An 18,412-nucleotide genomic window follows, 5' to 3' on the forward strand; every position below is an offset into this window, starting at 1 on the left:
TAAAAATGACCACTAAAAGGAAAGTAACATAATAATTTATTTCATACCATACCAGCATAAAACAAAAATTATGTTAATAATAATAATAATAATAATAATAATAATAATAATAATAATAATCCATTATATCCCTTCACTTTACATCTCTCCACTTACTGTATTTTAAGACTTTCCCAATGTACCTGAACCATGCTGTCTAGAATTATTGAGCTATGTTTAGGAATTTGGGACTGCTTGAAAATGATTAGATTTGAACTAACTTTATGCTTCTATTGTTACAGCAGTACATCTTATTCATACATTATACACTTGACAGTGATATTATTTGTCATGACAAATTTACACCTATCAGCCATAACATTAAAACCACTGACAGGTGATGTGAATGGCATTGATTATGTCATTACAACGGCACCTGTCAAGGGGTGGGATACACAGTATTAGGCAACAAGTGAACAGTCAGATTTTGAACTTGATGTATTGAAAGCAGGATAAATGGTTAAGGATCTGAGCGACTCTGACAAGGGCCAAATTGTGATGGCTAGACAGCTGGGTCAGAGCTTCTCCACAACAGCAGGTCTTATGGGCTGTTCCCGGTACGCAGTGGTTAGTATCTACCAAAAGAGTTCAAGGTGTTGACTTGCCCTCCAAATTTCCAAGATCTCAATCCGATCGAGCATCTGTGGGATGCCAGATACCTGGAGGTCCCACCTCACAACTTTAAGGACTTTAAGGATCTGCTCCTAACGTCTTGGTGCCAGATACCACAGCACACCTTCAGAGGTCTTGTGGAGTCTATGCCTCGACAGGTCAGAGCTGTTTTGGCAGCATTTTTCCTAGTCATTTTTCCTAGTTTAAGATTTTTGGGGTCAACTTCCTGCTTGGTTTTGACTACACTCACATAACATTGCTTCAATTCCTGTTGACAATATCATAATTATAAGGTGAATGTACATGAAAGTATAACTAGAGCTCATATTTTTCTATGAGCCCCGACTTTATGACAACTGAGAGTATGTTTAAAAAAAAAAGTCATGGCAGCCCCCACAATAAATGTGCCACCTACAGTAGACAGTAAGATTTAAGTCATAATTTTGCTTGTTAACTAAGAACTACAGCTCGATATTTTCCTTGTGTAAGTAAAAAATAAAATTTTTGGTGATGAAATTGCAAAACAAACAAATAAATAAATATATAAAAGAAAATGTCTCACGCTGTCAATTTTGTCCTACCAAAAACCAGTTGAACACACACCACAGCATAATGACCATCTCTGACATTGTATGCACAAACTTCCGAGGAGGACTTGAAGGCAGCAATAAATGATGTCACATGATTTAAGTCATGTTATTTCTATCTAGCAGTTGTACTTCAAAGGCTTCATGGACTTGTTGGTCAACCCACTTGCATTAAAGGGACCATAATTTTAGTATTAACAAATTGTTGTTTTTTCATTCACCTATCAAGGCCTTGGAATGATATGAATTTGACAGTTCTATGAGTGTAGGATTTTGAGCAATAGAGTATTATAGAAGTAGAAAGCAGATACAATATTTCAACTTTATTCATTCAATCATTTACCTTCAGTAACCAAAATCTTGACCATCGAGTTTCCTCAAGACTGTGGATGTGGGAATGAAGAGACCCGCTTCATTCTTTAGAGCTCTACATGGCCAAAGGTTATCTTGGGTCTCATTAAATGAGCTGAACAGTTTGTGTCTAGTCAGGATATCATGATAGCTAGATCCAGAACTGCGTGAAACCAGACTCCATGGCAACTTGGAATGGACTCTTTGATCATTTAAATTGGAAAAATATATGGTCCACGCAAGAAAGATTTTTCCTCACAAACAAAGTAAAATAAATATCTTTAAATGAATTCATAATATTTACCCTGTCAAAAATTTCTTAAAGAAAAAATGCATATCTGATTTTTACACTAATTACTCTTTTTGTCAGAATGACACTGAAACTCGCCTTCACTTGTTTTGGTCGTGCAGTTATACTTTGCAGCTTTGCAGGAAAAATGTTAGTTTGTTTATCTCAAATTTGGATTTGTTGAAGTGGATCTAAATGCCTGCTTTATAATAAACATAATTCCTTTCCTATGTAGAGTTTATATTCATGAATGTAAGTTGTCGAATTGTAAACATATTATTTTGGTATTCATACAAGAGATAAAACATTCATTGGTTACAATTTCATCTTCTCTTAACAAAAAAGCACTCAGAACATGTACAATTTGCATGGCCTACAAACTTTTTACTGTAATTAATGTGTAATTTTCTTTTAATTTTGGTAATTCCCTCTTTTTTCCCTCTTTTTTTATCATTCATTTATTTAAGTTACTGTCTAGTTCTACTTCTGTTTAAAGCTATGGTGCTGTTTGTGTTTTCTTTAACTATTACTTATATTGATGTTCAAATAAAGCATTAAATATATATATATATATATATATATATATATATATATATATATATATATATATATATATATATATATATATATATATATATATATATAAAAGACCTTACTCAAGCATGTGAATAAACAAGTAACTTCCGGAAAATAAAAACATTAAAATTAAACCTGACAATTGACCCATTTTCTAATTTCTTATTTGTCGCTTGAGTGCGCGATTGAAAGAATGAAAAACAACTTTGATTTGTAAATGAATAATGACATAAGCCATTTTTTTCATTTTCTGATATTTGGTTCTTAATTGAATATGAAAAGAAGGAATGATACATGGATTATAAATCCCTACCTCATCCCAGAAATGATGCACATGGAGACTAGTGAAATGTCACAGGAGTCTGAAGGACAGGATGGAGGGACTACATATGAGGTGAGTGAAAACATTGTAAATAGTATTAGCAGAGAAGGATGTGAATGGGACGGCTGTGGCTCAGGTGGTAGAGCGGGTTGTACACTAATCATAGGGTTGGCGGTTTGATTCCCGGCCCACATGACTCCACATGCCAAAGTGTCCTTGGGCAAGACACTGAACCCCAAGTTGCTCCTGATGGCAAGTTGACACCTTGCATGGCAGCTCTGCTACCACTGGTGTGTGAATGGGTGAATGAGACACAGTGTAAAGCGCTTTGGATATAAGTGTGCCATTTACCAATGTAGTTTTACTGTAAACACCAGTGTAAATGATGGTACTGCTGAAAGTGTGAATGTTAGTGATGAAAGTGAGAAAGAGGATAATGTTGTGGCTTTGGCTACTGATGTGGCTCAGGCTGGTGAGTAAGAGGAGGGTCTGGTAGGTGAGCTGAATGATCTGTCTCAATGTACAACATCCTATTTTGGGATAAAGATTGGATACAGTTTTGAAAAAGACCCAATCAAGCAACCAGCCCATTCAAAGCTTGCTTACACTAGTTATGTAGTTACCATTTGAGGGTAGCTTTTGCTTATGGCCATACCACCATGACAATGCCTGATCTTGTCTGATCTCTGACACAAAACTGAGTTGGGCCTGGTTAGTACTTGGATGGGAGACTGCATGGGAATAACAGGTGCTGTAAGATTTGGAATAAGGCTTTCCTTTGCTTTAGTGTTTTAACCCTCTGGGGTCTTCAAACTTGACCGCATGTTCTGCTGGATTTTTTCCTCATGACCGCGGAAACAACTTAAAATACACAATCATTTTTGGCTATACAGATAAGTGTAAGGCATCATTAGAAACTATAAAGGGTCTATTTTTATTTGTGTACACTCACAATAAAAAAATCTTCTGCTTTTGGAAAATAAAGAAAATAAACAGGGTGTGCTTTCGGCTGTCTCTGTGTCCGCAAGAAACTTTCTGAAACACGTCACAAAAATGAACTGTAACTCAGCGAATACTTATCACACAAACGTGAAACACTAATTCTAATTATAATTACTAATGATGTAAAACTTCATGAAGACCTGTGGAACTTGTGTTTATCAAAAGGAATTATACTTCTGTTAGATGATGAATAAATGAAAAATAATCTACATGAAGCGAGTTGACTGGATACTGACTGGCACATACTATATTCATTTACTATATTCAGATAAGTGAATGTGTGTGTTCCTCGTACCAGTTAACATTTAGTTTGTGCTTTTGTTTTTCTTTATCATTTTTAATGGGCAAACAGTTGTTTTTGTTTTAGAATGTAAGGTTTATATTTTATATTTTATACCTTTTTTTTTTTTTGCAAATATGTAGCATAGCCTGGATAAATACATTCACTATATTTGTTTTCTTTGACTTTAGTTTTCACATTGTTTGGAGGACCAAATTGGGCACCAAAATTCTTAATCCCGAGATCAGCAATCAGCCAGTCCTGCTTAAATTAAAATTAAGTGCCTTGAACCTACACCAGTCGAGCATGGTCCAGGGATGGTTCACCAAAAAATAACAATTGTCAACTACTTACAAAATTTATACCTGCTTCATTGATTTTGTCTATGTAAGTCATAAGTATGAGCATAAATAGATTTAATGTGTGAATAAAAGATCTTTATTCATATAAATATTGTGAGAATCATACATCAATCTGATTTCATTGGCACAGCCATATACTATCTAGTATAGAGGTTGTTGACTGTGTTGTTTACATGTTGCTGCATTGTACATGGTGTTTATCATCATTAATCTGGGGCTGATAGTCTGAAGCTGTTTGTGAGAAATAATTGCCCACAATATCTTGTACAGTTTTTCATTATAAAATGCTCGAACACCTTTTTCCATTTCTTTTCTTCACCAAACACTTTAGGAGATGGTTCATCTTAAAATGCACAGATCACCATCATCCGCATACCTGTTTCCCATCTGGCAATCCAGAACCAGCTGTCATGCACCTTGTCCATTACAAATGTTATGGATTTTTGTTCTACTAGAGCTCATTATAATCTTTATTTGAGACTGGTATTGTGTAGAGCAGCGTTTCCCAACCTTTTTTCAGTCAAGGCACCCTTTGAAAATGCTAGACAGCATCAAACGTGGTTTATACTCGACATGTATGGCAAAAATGACATCATCACTGAGTGGGCGGTCGAGCGCGTTTAATGTGTGAGGCCTCATTTCTCGAGGCGGTTTGTACAACATTTTTTGTAACCTGCCGTGCTGCGCCGCTTCCGGAAATGAAAGACTTGGAGGTGACTCTTGCCGGAAGGTACGATTGTACAGGAATCTCTATGATCCACCCATGCGGGACCTAGAGAGAGCCAGATGGCCCAAAATTCATGGAAAGGTTTTTAAAATAGTGATTTGGATTTGCTTTGTACATACTGCTGAGATAATAAAGCCAACGCTGAAAGTTTTTTGGAGTGCACCGTGTTTTCATTCATCAGTATCTTCACAAATAAACACAGTCACTGCACTACACCATCAGACACAGTGTTTAAACCTCATTCTGCTGTCTTTATACACAGAGACGTTTACATTGATGGTGAACATACAGAATGATCATTCTGTAATATCTTTCTTTTGTCTCTATACATAAAGAGACATTTACACTGATGGTGAACAAACAGAGTACTCATTCTGTAATATCTTTCTTTTGTCTCTATACATAAAGAGACGTTTACACTGATAGGTGAATATGATCAACTCGTTTTGTAAATGTGAGAAATTACATTTGCAGGAAGCTCCCACTTTTTGCTGATGTCTACAGTAATTGCTAACATTTACTAAATGAACCTGCAATAAATAAGTATATTTAATGAAACTAAAGGTACATGTTTAATAAAAAATCTTAATGAAATGAATAAAAGAAATTGAGGTTGTTTAGTTTAGTTTGATACATGTTCTCATATTTATAGCTGTATTTTGTTGTAATGTGACAAGTGATAATCCCAAGGTTTAATGGGTTTTATATTATTCTTATATCATTCTTTGCTCTTTTTTCATACTGTGGGTTTTAGGGAAGTTTACTGAAAACAAACATCAAAAACAACAAACACCACAATTCCTCCTCAACATACAGTAACTCCACATGAGACACCATGTTTGTAAGCGTTGCTTTGGTTGTTCCGACAAACTACTTCTTCTCTCATCTACGTCCTGTCGGTTTACAGGACGATTACTCAAAGTCGCCCCCTTTCGGTACAAAGAATATTACACCAGCGATCGCGTCAACTATAAATGCCTACTGATGTTGACGTGCTGCTGACAGGTCAGCGAGGGGGGTTGAGGGGGAGGGAATTACTATTTTTTAAATATATTTTTAAAATTATTGTTATGCGTAATTTACCAGATTTTTTTTCTCTGTATTTGCAGCTGTTTTCAGGCTTTTACTTTCAGTATTTGCAGGCCTTTGCTCGATGGATCAGAGAGTGACTCCATATTCAAGGTGTGTATCTTTTTAATATGTGTAATTTGTGTGTGAGTAGGTTGCAGGTTTTTTTTTTTATTTAAGATCGTGACAATTTACAGATTTATTGATGTGCAGCAGCATTATTGGTAATCAGGCAGAATTTCAGCTGTAACTGTAGGAATAGAAAGAGACTTTTCTTCTTTTCTGTTCTGTTCGTGGTCCAGCTTGTGGTTACTGTGTAAAGTGGTCCTGTTCCTTCAGGAATATTTAGTACATGAATCAGGAATGAACAGAAACATTTGAATTTTACACTTAATCTGTGTTCAGTGATTTTACATTAAAACATGTTATTACTTACCCCATAAATCTTACCCCATATTAAAATAAATGCTACCCATCAGTAAATGCCTGGTGCTGGAGATCCTGCTTCCTGTCATCTGAAGACACCCAAGTAAAATTGGAACCTTCATTTATTCTGTCAGTTCTGTAATTTCCTCTCTGAACTAACTGTAGATACAAAGATGAACCCAAACGTCGAGGTGTTAGAAGTTGATGTGAAGGTAGATTATAGGTTTAAAAGTTTTGGCTCCCTACCTTTTCTCCAAAGCACTCCACACACTTGACACAGACATCAGTGAAGAGACAGATTACAAAAATTAACACAGCGGTTTATTGAAATGAACACGTAAACACATACATGTGCGCACACACACGCATACACTTTGGCATATTACAGTGGAAAATGTCTCTGACGCACACTTCGGCAGAAATAAAAAATAAATACAAAAATAAACCTCTCAAGAACCCACCATCAGTGCACAGAAATATAAACACATTAAAAAGCTTTCTCTCATTCATGTCTCTAGTCAAGACTGCCTATAAAACTATATCAAGTCAAATGCAACCTTCACTCCACTGGGTGAAATTGCCAAATACACAATAAACTCATCTTGACCATACACATGCAAACTCTATATATGTTTGATGTACCTCGGAATCGAGTCCCACAGGCCTTTGCTTTCTGTCGATTCACTCAGAAGATCTTCAAGTTTCTCTGGCTTTTTCTGAACCTACATGCCATAGACAGACAATTCATGAACAGTACGAAATGTTTGTGTATGTAGGTTTTAAAGACATAAATGTCAGTGTACTGTTAATTCCTGATTATTAACATGCAGGAAACTTTGAGGGAAAACCCCCCTACAAAAGGAGCAATCATACAATATGTCAGTAGTCAGATTCACATAAGATTCTAGTGCTGCATAAATCAGTATGTCACACCATGCATGAACACTCACTCGAACTTTGATGATCTTGCTGTGAAAGCTGTTGTGCATCACTATAATATCTCCAGCATCTGCAGGCGAGTCTGTTCCATCGTTCCTAGACATAACGGGATAAAAAACAATCCTGTATTACTGTCAGTAAAAGAACGCCTGCACAACAGAGCAAATATATACAGTACTGTGTAAAAATCTTAGGCACATGCAAATAAATGCTGTAGAGCACAGATGCCTTCAAAAATAATGAAATGAAATGTTTCTACGTTAATAAAAATACTATAAAGAGCAGTAAACAGTAATAACAACAGTAACAGTAATTTTTGTCTGAAAAGTAGTTTCTTACATAATATGTTGCTTTCTTTACTGACATACAGACATTTATCTTTAACATTTCATTTTGTGCTGGAAAACTAATGTTTTGAAATCTAAAAAATTTTTTGTACTGACTTGATAATGTAGAAGTCATAACAAAAATTGGTAACAAAGTTTGTACTAAAAAAATGTATAGGGTGCCTAAGACTTTTGCACAGTACTGTATCTGCAGTAGACAAGTACAGTAGTAATCTTCATGTCATTAGAGTAAAACCTAGTAACGGAGCACATTATGGTACGGTGCCACATGTTAAGATTAACAGAAACAGAAGGAACTACATTGTTGTACTACTGCATACTTCATTGTAGCCACATTTGTTATTATCTAATAAGCTTATAAATAAGTTTATATAATAAACTTCATGTCTGTTCAGGGATAAAGTCGTCCTGAGACTCAAACATTCCTATTTTTTCCATTAAAAAAAAAAACTACGATCTTAACAGAAGAACCAAAAATGTGTTTGGAGGGAACTGAACCCAGGGGACTAAAGACAACATGGTGTCCACAACTGTTATGTTCTTTCTATTATTATTGTTAGATCAACAATAATGAATGAATAGCCACTATTATTGTAGCTGCGCTTTATTATCTTAAGCCACGTAAAGTTACAATCAAAATTATTCAATCCCTTCATGGCAAGCATCTTTAGTACTTAGTAGAGAACCCTTTTGATGTTATGACCTGGAGCAAACGAGATGCATAGCTTCTGGTAGCGTTCCTGAGGAATCTTAGCCTATTCCTCATGAGCAATGGCCTCCAGTTCAGTAATATTCTTGGGTTTGTGTGCTGCAACTGCCTTCTTCAAATCCCACCAGAGATTTTCTATGGGGTTCAATTCAGGTGACTGTAGTGTCCAGAGCAAAACTAGAGAAGCAAACTTCAGGACACCAAACATGTCTGTTCATAAGTGGGGCATTTGGTACATTTCATTTTTAAATAAATTTAACTGTCAATGCTTTACCCTCATGTACACAAAAAACAAAAAACAAACAAACAAAACAAAACAAAGCAAAACACACACACACACACACACACACACACACACACACACACACACACACACAGTGACACTGGATATGGTGGACCATTTCAGTTTTCTTTCAACTTACTTATACCGAGGTCATTAATTAAACGGTCTGTCCTGATTATATTGGCAGGACCAGCAATCATGTTCTCATCTGTCACAGACATGCATGAGTGCGTGAATACACTACAGGTTACCTCTCCATACACACAGATTGTTAACCTGAAGAATAATGGTGCTGCCAGGGTATACAGTTGTCTACAGAAATGATGGACAAATCTTTGGATTTGATGTGATTTGTGTGCGATTTTAGACCAGCCTCTAAGGGACCACCTCTAGCTAAAAGGGAGATTGGAATGGGGGAAAAATGGAAAGCGTGGCACTGCAGTTACCTTGTCCAGGGTGTACCCCGCCTTGTGCCCAATGCTCCCTGGGATAGGATCCAGGTTCCCCGTGACCCTGAAAAGGAGTAAGCGGTAGAAGATGGAGATAGATGGCACTGCAGTTTATTCTAAATTGCAATTTCTTACCCTCAACCTACAAATTACCAGGCTTCATTGTTAGCAAAAAGCAGTGCACATTCACTTTCAGATCAAGTGGAATTTCACACACACACACACACACACACACACACACACACACACACACAGACGCACAAACACACTATTCTCTAGTATCCATGTCAATCCTTCACACTTACAGCCAACGTGGGACGTTATATAATTCATTAAGAGGTACTAAACTTCCATTTGGATCCACCGCTCACCCCACTTAGAGGGAGCATATTATACATGGCAATCACAATAAACTTTAACAGCTATTAACACTTTAGTGGTTTCTATCTGGTAGATTAAGCTTGATGCTCACAATGGGCTTCTTTCTCCTAAGATAAAGCCCTACTCATGCCTGTATCTGATAAATGTCTTCAGAACGTCCCTTACGCAACCTCAGGATACAGGCACCCGGGCTAGCCTTCAGCTGGAAGTATCCCTGCAAAACACGTTGGAACACAATCAAGACGTAAAAATTAACAACGGATGTGTGAAAGCTTATTACCTCGCACATCGTACACATTCAGAGCAAATGCAAAATGCATTTGACATTTAATATTGTGGTTTAAGCTGCAGTACTGCAGAGTCTTAGATACATAAAAAATATGAAAAACAGAAATATATTAACATACACTATCTTCTCTATTTGACAACAAATGAACACTGGCTTCAAGCATCATGAAGATGATTTAAAAAAAAAAAATATCCTGCAGAAATTGGCTTTTACTGGCTTCTGCCTCCACAGGTAAAATGATCAGGGTTCTTTGAAGGCCATACTGTCTGCTGCAGAACTCTTTGATCTTTTCACTGAATATTGCTCTTTAATTTTAGAAAATAATAATATTTTGCTCTTGAGACACACTAATGTGACAATTTTTTTGAACATGGACTGTTAATTAAAATCTGATTTGGAAAACCAATCCAACCCACGAAAAACCTTGTTGATATTTAACACATCCCTAGGTTTGATCTTACCAGGTTGGCCATGACGATGGTATCATGCATGAGTGGCTACTGCTTCATGCCGAGTGTAAATTGCAGTCCTTGTGGAGGCAGACCTGTGGACAGGTCGAAACAATGGCCCTCCAGATCATACACTGTGTTTACAACACCACTGACCTGAGAGTACACAGCACAATCGGACATTGTAAAAATCTAATAATCCCCATCTATGAATTGGCTACATCACTCTCTCCTCTGCACTAATAGCTGGCGAGTGCCGGGTGCTCTGGTGCACTATGGCTGCTACCGCATCATCCCTGTGGTGTTTGAGTAGATCCCCCCCATCCCATAGTATGTAAAGATCTGTTTCAAAACAGCTTTATCCAAATTGACCAAAAGAGTATGTTTCGCTATGTTTTACAAGAAACACACCAGTTTTTCTACAAGTACATCTTGTAGGTGAATGTTGTCTAGGTCGTATGGGCTCTGGACTGCCTCCACCATCCAGCTCTCTGGTGTGACCATGTTCAGCATAAGCAACGGGGATTCTGGGATTTCTGCGAAGCGAGCCATTGGGCCCGGTGACAGCGTGTCGTTCCGCAAGAAAGCCACGTCGGCTTCCATAACAAAACGATAGAAGCTGACGGATAGAATCAATAAACGCAGAGAAAATAATAAGTTTTTATAATGCATGTACGTGTGTGTAGTACAGACACCATGCGAACATATAGGTCACTTTATATAACTGTATACATAAAATATCCTGATAAAATGGTAACTTATGTTTTGGTAGATCAGATCAACTTGACCTCACCGTTCATTAACTTGACAATAATAAAATCGAATATTTTTTTGACCATGCCAATGCTATGATTTGTCACGCATAGAAAACCTACCAGGAACCTCTATGATTGGTCAGAAGGCTAAACACAAACTCAAAACTAGCTCATTTGTATATTGTGACTTTTGGAATATCTATATTGCAAAGGCCATTACAGTAATAACAATTCAAATTAAATATATTACGCATCCCTAGTAAGCATGCAGAATAAATTTCGTCCTCAGAGCACGTATGTGCATACATTAAAACTGGACCTTCATTACGGTGGCAGAAATGCCATTAGTATAAAAAATTCATTTTCAGTGCTGTGGGTCACACTGTAATTACCAGATTAAGTTTTAAGAACGACAGAACTCACAGAAGGCTCTGTGTTTGTAAGACTTAATGAAAAGAAATGTAATATTTTAATTAACTCATTGTGTTGATAAGGCACAATGATAAGCCTTGTAGATGTCTTAAAAGCATGTGTGTGTGCTTGTGTTTGTTTTCACACACATTGAACAGAAAGGTTAATTTGGTACCGTCTCTCACCTCTTCAGGGGCATCTCTGACAGCTTGGCTCTGCAGTTCATGAACAACTGAACCCTCAAATTTACCAACCTACCAAGCACCTGCAGGAGCGGTACGCACACGCACACACACACACACACACACACACACACACACACACACACACCACAGGATTCAGCAAGGACTTATCAGCCTAAAGCTCAGAGTTCATGGCCGTTGCTCTTATTTAACTACTTTATTCAGCACACCACAGAGGCTTAAGCAGAAACTGGCACTAGCAGCTACTTAGCCAGTGGTGAGTGCTAGGTCAGTAAACTGGAACAGTATTCACTGTGCACAGAAGGAGGCTGCATTCTCACCCAACACACAATCAATTAACAGCAGCTCTTACGATCAATTATGGGGCCAACTTCTGAGCATCTTTTGTAAGCAGATCCACAGTTGCAACCACATCAAACTTGAGCTCAGACTTGAACCCAATTAAACATCTCTGGAGAGATCTGAAAATAGCTGTGCACTGACGCTCCCCATCCAACCTGATGGAGCTTGAGAAGTCCTGCAAAGAAGAATGGGAGAAACTCCCCAAAAATAGGTGTGCCAAGCTTGTAGCATCATACTCAAAAAGACTTGAGGCTGTAATTGTTGCCAAAGGTGCTTCAACAAAGTATTGAGCAAAGGCTGTGAATACTTATGTACATGTGCTTTTTTTGTTTTTTTATTTTTAATAAATTTGCAAAGATTTCAAACAAACTTCTTCCACATTGTCATCATGGGGTTTTGTTTGTAGAATTTTGAGGAAAATAATGAATTTAATCCATTTTGGAATAAGGCTGTAACATAACAAAATGTGCATGCTCTAGGTTGACTCGCTGTGCTCATTAATTAATTATTTTGTGTGTACATTATAACATTCTCTCCCTAATTTGGTCTTAGCCAGATCCGGCCCACCAGCCAGCTCTGCCCAATCACACGACGGCAGCGACCGACCCGGGGAGGGTGAAAGCTAACACGTGCTTCCTCTGAGACGCATCACAGGGTGGAGTAACGCACTCAGGGGTCGGGGTTTCAGTGCTATCCATCCCCTTTCACATACATGAGCCCATGAACTCCCATGATTGGTTAGTGTCTGCGTCATTGACAGGACAGAGAGACAGTAAGCCCTTCCCACCCAGACAGCACACACACACACACACACACACACACACACACAGGATGACATCACACATTTCAGTTTTTCTCTATTTATTATCCCTCACAGACAGACAGGGAGACAGGCAGAGAGGCAGACAGAGACTCACAGTGATGCGTGTGTGCTGCTCGGTGTGTTCTCCTCCAGCTGTTGGTGATACTGATCCGCTTCAAACTTAAACTTGGCCTGCAGGGTGTCGAACGCGTCCTGTAACACACGCTGCTGCTCCTGAAGCTCCTCCCACTCCAGCCTGACACACGCACACACACACACACACACACACACACACACAATAGACAGCTAATAAATAGACATGAACACACAAGACAGCACCCTTTTCTGGTGTGTGTGTGTGTTGTTTATCTGATACTGAGCTGTAAACTGAGCTCTCTGTATGGAATAAAAATGCATGTACTATTTATATATATGTATAGTGTTTTGGTCTCATAGGAGCTAGTACCTTTAACCAGACACACACACAGGCAGATACACACACACTGTCCGTAACTAACACCACAGCCCATAACTCTGTGATGTTAGTTACGGATGATGGTGAAAGGAATACTGCAGTGTACGGAATACTGAAGTGTAGTGAACAATGAAATGTATGGAATTGCAAAGTGTAAGGAACACTAAAGAATATTGAATACTGGAGTGTACAGGAATTAATAATAAAGGGAGTGTACAAAATACCGGCATGTACGAAATATTAAGGAGTATGGAAAACCGAAGGGTACGGAATACTGGAGTGTACAGAAATCAAAGCGTACAGAATACCGGAGCATACGGAATAAAGAAGCATACAGAATATAAAGCGCATTGAATACCGAGGAGTACGGAATATTAAAGAATATGGAATACTGAAGCGTACAGAATACCGGCACGTACAGAATACCGACATGTACAGAATACCGAAGCGCACAGAATACCAGAGCGTACAGAATACCAGAGCATACAGAATACCGAAGCATACGGAATACCAAAGCGTACAGAATACCGAAGTGTACGGAATATTAAGGAGTATGGAATACCGGAGCATACAGAATACCACAGCGTATGGAATACCGAAGGGTACGGAATACCGAAGCGTACAGAATACCGGAGCATACGGAATACCAAAGGGTACGGAATATTAAGGAGTATGGAATACCGAAGCGTACATAATACCGGCACGTACAGAATACCAGCATGTACAGAATACCAAAGTGCACAAAATACCGGAGCGTACAGAATACCAGAGCATAAAGAATACCGAAGCGTACAGAATACCGAAGCATACGGAATATTAATTGGTATGGAATACCGAAGGGTACGAAATACAGGAGCGTACGGAATACCGAAGGGTACGGAATACCGCAGCGTACAGAATACTGGAGCATACGGAATACCAAAGGGTAAGGAATAGAGGAGTGTACGGAATACCGAAGGGTACGGAATACTGGAGCGTACAGAATACCGAAGCATACAGAATACCGGAGCATACAGAATACCAAAGCATACAGAATACCGAAGTGTACGGAATACCGAAGCATACAGAATATCAAAATGTACGGAATATTAAGGAGTATGGAATACCGAAGCGTACAGAATACCAAAGCGTACGGAATACCAGACCGTAAGGAATACCGAAGTGTACGGAATACCTGATCATACAGAATACCAGAGCGTACAGAATACCAGAGCATACGGAATACTGAAACGTACAGAATACCTGAGCGTACGGAATGTTAAGGAGTATGGACTACCGAAGGGTATGGAATACAGGAGCGTACAGAATACCGGAGCGTAAAGAATACCGAAGCGTACAGAATACCTGATCGTACAGAATACCGAAGCATACAGAATACCGGAGTGTACAGAATACCAAAGCATATGGAATGCCGAAGAATACGGAATACCGAAGTGTACAGAATATCAAAACATACGGAATATTAAGGAGTTTGGAATACCGAAGCATACAGAATACCGGCACGTACAGAATACCGAAGCATAGAGAATACCTAAGCATACAGAATACCGGAGCGTACGGAATACCGAAGCATACAGACTACCAAAGCGTATGGAATATATTAATGAGTATGGAACAGAGAAGCGTACAGAATATCAGCGTTTACGGAATACCAGAGCGTACAGAATACCTGATCGTATGGAATACCAGAGCATAAGGAATACCGAAGCTTACGGAATACCAAAGTGTACGGAATATTAATAAGTATGGAATACCGAAGCGTATAGAATACTGGCGTTTACAGAATACCTGATCATACAGAATACCAGAGCGTATGGAATACCAGAGTGTACGGAATACCCGAGCTAACGGAACATTAAAGAGTATGGAGTACCGAAGGGTACGGAATACCGGAGCGTACAGTATACCGAAGTGTACGGAATATTAAGGAGTATGGAATACCAAAGGGTACGGAATACCGGATTGTACGGAATACAGGAGTGTATGGAATACCGAAGGGCATGGAATACCGACACGTACAGAATACCGAAGCGTACAGAATACCGGAGCATACAAAATACCGGAGCATACAGAATACCGGAGCGTACGGAATACCAAAGCGTATGGATTATTAATGAGTATGGAATACCGAAGCGTACAGAATACCGGAGCGTACAGAATACCGAAGCGTACAGAATACCTGATCGTACAGAATACCAGAGCGTACGGATTACCAGAGCGTACGGAATACCAAAGCATACGGAATATTAAGGAGTATGGAATACCGAAGGGTACGGAATACCGGAGCGTACGGAATGTTAAAGAGTACGGAATAATCAAGGGTATGGAATACCGAAGCGTACGGAATACAGGAGCGAACGGAATACCAAAGGGTACGGAATACCGAAGCGTACGGAATACCAAAGCATACGGAATATTAATGAGTATGGAATACTGAAGCATACAAAATACCGGCGTTTACAGAATATCGGAGCGTACAGAATTCTGAAGTGTACAGAATACCTAATCGTACAGAATACCAGAGCGTACGGAATACCGAAGCGTACAGAATATCAAAACATACGGAATATTAAGGAGTTTGGAATACCGAAGCGTAGAGAATACCGGCATGTACAGAATACCGAAGCATAGAGAATACCCTAGCATACAGAATACCGAAGCATACAGACTACCAAAGCGTACGGAATATTAATGAGTATGGAACAGAGAAGCATACAGAATATCAGCGTTTACGGAATACCAGAGCGTACAGAATACCTGATCGTATGGAATACCGGAGCGTAAGGAATACCAAAGCATACGGAATACCGAAGCTTACGGAATACCAAAGTGTACGGAATATTAATAAGTATGGAATACCGAAGCGTATAGAATACTGGCGTTTACAGAATACCTGATCATACAGAATACCAGAGCGTACGGAATACCAGAGTGTACGGAATACCCGAGCGTACGGAACATTAAGGAGTATGGATTACCGAAGGGTACGGAATACCGAAGTGTACAGAATATTAAGGAGTATGGAATACCAAAGGGTACGGAATACCGGATTGTACGGAATACAGGAGTGTACGGAATACCGAAGGGCATGGAATACCAACACGTACAGAATACCGAAGCATACAGAATACCGGAGCATACAAAATACCGGAGCATACAGAATACCGAAGCGTACGGAATACCAAAGCGTATGGAATATTAATGAGTATGGAATACCGAAGCGTACAGAATACCGGAGCGTACAGAATACCGAAGCGTACAGAATACCTGATCGTACAGAATACCAGAGCGTACGGATTACCAGAGCGTACGGAATACCAAAGCATACGGAATATTAAGGAGTATGGAATACCGAAGGGTACGGAATACCGGAGCATACGGAATGTTAAAGAGTACAGAATACTGAAGGGTATGGAATACCGAAGCGTACGGAATACCAAAGCATACGGAATATTAATGAGTATGGAATACTGAAGCGTACAGAATACCGGCGTTTACAGAATATCGGAGTGTACAGAATTCCGAAGTGTACAGAATACCTGATCGTACAGAATACCAGAGCGTACGGAATATTAAGGAGTATGGAAGACCGAAGGGTACGGAATAACGGAGCGTACAGAATTCAGGAGCGTACGGAATACCGAAGGGTACGGAATACCGGAGCATACAGAATACCGAAGGGTACGGAATGCAGGACCTTACAGAATACCAAAGGGTACGGAATACATGAACATACAGAATACCGAAGGGTACGGAATACAGGAGCGTACAGAATACCAGAGCGTACGGAATACCGGAGTGTACAGAATACTAAAGGATACGAAATACTGGATAAAAGCTTGGTAAACTGGGAATATAAATTATAATCAGGTTTCTTAAACTGGATAATAATATTCAGAACAGCAGAGAAATGAAACATTAATAACAGGAGTTTAGCAGAACAGCAGCTCACTAAAACTCAGTAACACAGAGTTAGCTAACGAACTAAAAGGCAAATGTCAGTAAATTTCACTGTTAGCTTTGGGCACTGAAGCTGATTCTGATTAGCGTTAGCATTAGTATGATAGTAAACAGACTCCTTTCCTACAGACACTCAGACCTGTCACTTAGCTCTATTATTAATTAATTATTTTTCTAATATATATATATATATATATATATATATATATATATATATATATATATATATATATATATATATGTGTGTGTGTGTGTGTGCGCGCATTAATAACATACTCTAGTATGTGTACTCTAGTTATCCTGCTTTCACAATTTTTTGTAAAAAATTGTAGACAATGCTACATTGTAAGAAGAAATAAAAGTCAATAGAGCACTGGACATATCTTGTGGTTGTCTTGTAATGAGGTGTAAGGTAAACGTGCTAACCACTAAGCCACGAAGCTGTGTAGGACATCGGAAATGCCACTGCAGCTGGACTTTGCTTTTCCTTTTGACATGGTACGTTCGTGTAAATATGTAAAAATGCAAACGGTAATGCCATCTTGCATTTTAGTTTGAATTATGTCACAATTTCTGTGTCCACAAATACAATTTGCAACAACATGACAATCTGTTTACTTAACAGAAATACAATTTGCCATTAGTTTTGAAAATAGTCCAGAGAATACTTCCACAGATAACGGTAAACAGCGCTCTGGACATTAATTCAATTCAATTCAATTTTATTTGTATAGCGCTTTTTACAATAGACATTGTCTCAAAGCAGCTTTACAGAAATATCAACATGGTATACAGATATTAAAGGTGCGAATTTATCCCAACTGAGCAAGCCACTGAGTGGCGACAGTGGCAAGGAAAAACTCCCTAAGATGTTTTAAGAGGAAGAAACCTTGAGAGGAACCCGACTCAGAAGGGAACCCATCCTCATCTGGGTAACAACAGATAGTGTGAAAAAGTTCATTATGGATTTATATGAA

The 18,412-nt window shown here is 38.7% G+C and overlaps 1 long non-coding RNA gene and 1 pseudogene across 3 annotated transcripts; one reads left to right on the forward strand and one right to left on the reverse strand.

The window, feature by feature from the left end:
* The first annotated feature begins 3,417 nt into the window (after positions 1–3,417).
* On the forward strand, positions 3,418–3,536 carry LOC128612102 (uncharacterized; annotated as a pseudogene).
* Positions 3,537–6,480: 2,944 nt separating this feature from the next.
* LOC128612011 (uncharacterized) lies at positions 6,481–13,194 on the reverse strand. Of its 3 annotated transcripts, XR_008386660.1 has the most exons (5): positions 13,116–13,194; positions 11,839–11,918; positions 9,366–9,963; positions 7,592–7,676; positions 6,481–7,363 (listed from the first exon to the last, which is right to left on the reverse strand). It is a non-coding gene; the product is annotated as an uncharacterized LOC128612011 (long non-coding RNA). The 3 variants fall into 3 exon arrangements; XR_008386661.1 differs by lacking the exons at positions 11,839–11,918; positions 13,116–13,194 and having other exon boundaries at positions 9,366–9,432; positions 9,841–11,110; XR_008386659.1 differs by lacking the exons at positions 11,839–11,918; positions 13,116–13,194 and having other exon boundaries at positions 9,366–11,110.
* Between the last annotated feature and the right edge of the window lie 5,218 nt (positions 13,195–18,412).

Source organism: Ictalurus furcatus, chromosome 8 (assembly GCF_023375685.1).
Source record: "Ictalurus furcatus strain D&B chromosome 8, Billie_1.0, whole genome shotgun sequence".
Taxonomy (NCBI): domain Eukaryota; kingdom Metazoa; phylum Chordata; class Actinopteri; order Siluriformes; family Ictaluridae; genus Ictalurus; species Ictalurus furcatus.